Source organism: Lampris incognitus, chromosome 19 (genome assembly GCF_029633865.1).
Source record: "Lampris incognitus isolate fLamInc1 chromosome 19, fLamInc1.hap2, whole genome shotgun sequence".
In the NCBI taxonomy this organism is placed as follows: Eukaryota; Metazoa; Chordata; class Actinopteri; order Lampriformes; family Lampridae; genus Lampris; species Lampris incognitus.
Window position 1 is genome coordinate 36,362,308 of NC_079229.1, and position 4,415 is coordinate 36,366,722.

Consider the following 4,415-nt stretch of genomic DNA (forward strand, 5'->3'; position numbering starts at 1 on the left):
TAAATGAATTTTATCCAAATGTCTAAATGCATTTTAGCCACGGCTACATAATGATCCCACAGACTTCCAGCAACTGGGCTAAGCTAGGCTAATGCCGTGTGCTTTACACAGGAGCTACTATTGATCCCATAGACTTCCAGCAACTGGGCTAAGCTAGGCTAATGCCGTGTGCTTTACACAGGAGCTACTAATGATCCCATAGACTTCCAGCAACTGGGCTAAGCTAGGCTAATGCCGTGTGCTTTACACAGGAGCTACTAATGATCCCACAGACTTCCAGCAACTGGGCTAAGCTAGGCCAATCTCACTGTCCAATGTACCTTCAAACTGCACGCAGATGTAAAAAGGAATCCACAAGTTTGTAAACATGACACATTGTAAAAACCCTGAAAACAAAACTACCTCTTTAACAAACTTCCTGCCAAATGACAGGAGAAATAATTTCTCTCACAAGAGATACCCATCCATCCATCCATTATCCAAACCGCTTATCCTGCTCTCAGGGTTGCGGGGATGCTGTAGCCTATCCCAACAATCATTGGCCGGCAGGTGGGGAGACACACTGGACAGGCCACCAGGCCATCACACACACACACACACACACACACACACACACACACACACACACACACACACACACACACACCCCTAAGGACAATTTAGTACGGCCGATTCACCTGACCTACATGTCTTTGGACTGTGGGAGGAAACCCACGCAGACACGGGGAGAACATGCAAACTCCACACAGAGGACAACTCAGGACGACCCCCAAAGTTGGACTACCCCAGGGCTCAAACCCAGGACCTTCCTGTTGTGAGGTGACCGCGCTAACCACTGTGCCACTGGTGCTGCCCTCACACATGATATCTAACACATAACTTGGTTTTTTCATTCCAACACAGATTTATTCTCATCAACGAGAAAGAGAGGTAGAGAAAGAGAAAGGTCTTAATTTAACTTTGGTTCCGTCTTACTCAACCCTCCATCTCTCTCTCTCTCTCTACCTCCCCACCTCTCTCTTTACCTCCTGGCTCTCTCTGTACCTCCCCCTCTCTACCTCTCTCGTGTTTGGAGACATAGCAGACATTGGTTTGCTCTAAACACATCGGTCCCTCTTTCTCGACAATGATGCAATATTTCTCAAGAAGCTCTCTCTCCCTTTTGTCTTTCTCTCTTCCCTCTTAACCTTTCTTTCTCTTGCTCTGACCTTTTTTCCAAACCATGGTTTCCTCCCTCTCTCTCTCCCTCTCTCTCTCTCTCAGACAACAAGTATCATTTGTGAGAACTGTGCTGATGCCAAGACCATGAATACATTTATGACAAGGATGAGGACAGTTATCATACTGAGTAGACAGCTCACCATGAACCAATCTCTCTGTCTAACACACACACACACACACACACACACACGCACGCACACACACACACACACACACACACACACACACACACACACACACACACACACACACACACACACACACACACACACACACACGTACGTCAATGAGCAAGCTGTTTATAACAGAGATTGTAGCTGTGGTGGAGAAATAACCAGAGTCAAGAGCAGTTTTCTTTTTAACTGTGAGGGTCATCTTTACCAGATACTGACTCACTGAACTACTTACATATGGCTGGATGGACGGATGGATGGAGGGAGGGAGGGATGAGTGATGGGCAGATGGATGAATGTTGATTGGGTGGATGATGGCTAGGTGGACGAATGACGTATGGATGATTATGGATAGATGGTGGATGGGTGACGGATAGGTGGATGAATGGATGATGGATGGGTGGATGTATGGATGGAGACAACTGCTGTAGAAGATATCAGAGTCCAGCTGGTGTGTGGGTGGATGGGTGGATGAATGGGAAGTAATATGAAACCTTGTTTATCAATGGAGAGGGATTCTCTTTCCCCTTGCCACCCTTACACGGAGTGTCAGAGGTCAGGTGGTGTTACACAACATCCCTGCATTTGGAGGGATGTTGTGTAACAGCATTACACAGCATCTTCACATATGTGTCAGAGGAGGGAGGGTCAACGAAGCGTTCTGCTGCTCAGAGAGGGTCAATGAAAGATAGCCGAAATCACATTCATCAACTCCTTTCACAGTCAAAACTCAGTTTGTCCTCCAGCCAAACTGAGTTTAATCTGTCAAATGTCTTCTGTTGTGCTGAAGAGGTCATTTCTGACACACCATTTCGGTTCCAGCGTCCTGATTCTGAACATAAAGGATAGGTTTATCACTCGCTTGACCGCCAAACAAGTTACAAACTCATCATCTGCAGAGCTGAACTGAGAAGGATCTGAACAAGTAAAGCAAACCAACACGTTTTGATGGGAAATCATGCTGGATTGGGTGAAATCCTGCTGGTTTGGGTGACTGGGTGCTATCCTGCTGGTTTGGGTGACTGGGTGTAATCATGCTGGTTTGGGTGACTGGGTGTAATCATGCTGGTCTGGGTGACTGGGTGAAATCATGCTGGTTTGGGTCTAGGATGGTTCAACTGACTGTCCTCATGATAAATTCAACAAAAAACAGGGAGCATTACATGGCGGCTTTCTAACAACGTCATGAGCATGTGTGAGCTGTCTATGTCATATGAAGGCATCAAAGCCGGTGAGTGCCATGTGGTGTCCAGAGACTGAGACCAGTAAGATATGCACTGTAGAAAACAGTTGTTTTTACAGTAAAAAACTGGCCGCTGTGGTTGCCAGAACTTTACCGTAATAACTACAGTAGAACTAGACTATATTATTATACAGTACGATATTATTACACTACACTATATTACTATACTATACTATATTATTATTATACTATACTACTATACTATATATGCCCCTGCTGCCGATCGACCCGGTCACGGCTCTTTTCTGTCCTGGTCCCACAGTGGTGGAATGAACTCCCCACTGATGTAAGGACAGCGGAGTCACTGCCCATCTTTCGACGCAGGTTGAAAACTCACCTCTTCAAGAACTACTACCCTGTTACTCGCTCTTAGCACTTCTTGTATTCACTCATTTAAAAAACAACAAAATCTCTTGCGCTTTTATTTTAGCACTGGTTTTGTTCTTAGATGCTTGTTTAGATGCACTTATGACCTCTGATGACTAGTAGTTCTCCTGATTTCCTACATTAAATGATGCACTTATTGTAAGTCGCTTTGGATAAAAGCGTAGGCTAAATGACTGGAATGTAATGTAAGGTGATGTAATGTAACACTTCCTGGGTGAGGGGCGCCGGCCAAACCATACCTTATGTAAGCCCTCAAACTTGTGGCGAGCAGGTGACCTGAGGCTGCTGTCTGATTGGTTTCCTCAGATTTTCCAGGGGGGCGCAGTTCTGAGCACCCCAGACACTCCCACTTTTATTGGCAGTGAATTGGTATTGTTTTAATGTTTTTTGATCTAATGTGATTGGACAATTCTTGTGGCTGTCAATCATGTTCACACCCACCACCACGCCTCGTCTCGAATGTCAATCATCCACCATCTACCAACTCTGATAAAACCTATAGGCTACATGGTCCTTCTTAATAACTCTGTGACTGGGTGGACATTAAAGCAGCTGTCAGGTGCGCTGCGCCAAGCTAAATTGCCCCCCCCCCCAAATTTTCTTTTTTAGCACCAGCCGCCACTGGTCGAGAGATATGTAGATGGATGGATACACAGATGTGTGTGGATGGTGTGGCTGGGTTGCCGTGTTAGCGCTCACAGCTGGCCAAATAGTTTTAATTGTGTACGTCAACACTGCCAGGAAAGCTCTGAGGAGTTCTGGAAGAGAAACAGACGAGGCAGAGTCAGACGGGGAACACGAAAGGAAAAGAAACGAGAGTGCTTAACACAGCTGAGTGTTAGCACGCCATTTTAGCCATCATGATTGCACACATGCACGTACATGTACACACACACACATACACACACACACACTTGAGTCAGAGGCTTTTACACCGGGGGTGTTGGGGGGTCTTGAATCACACACGGTGTTTGAAGTGTGTGCTGCATGAGTTTTTTGAGTGTGTGAGTGAGTGAGTGACTGAAAGCTTCAGGGCCTTGAATCACCCTTGATCCTTTGAGGTGTCATAGCGGTGAGTCTGGAGAATGTCTGAACAGAAGCATGTAGACACACACACACACACATAGATGCACGTAACTAAGGTGTGTGAAATGAAACTATGAGACCTTGAATTCCCTTGTGTGTGTTTATTGTGTGTATTATTCCCTTGTGTGTGTATTGTGTGTGTGTGTGTGTGTGTGTGTGTGTGTGTGTGTGTGTGTGTGTGTGTGTGTACTGCATGTATTCTGTGTGAATTGTGTGTGTGTGTGTGTGTGTGTGTGTACTGAGACCTGAATCCCCCTGTGGTTTGAACTGTGACAGCAGATGTATTTGCAGCAGACACCACCTTT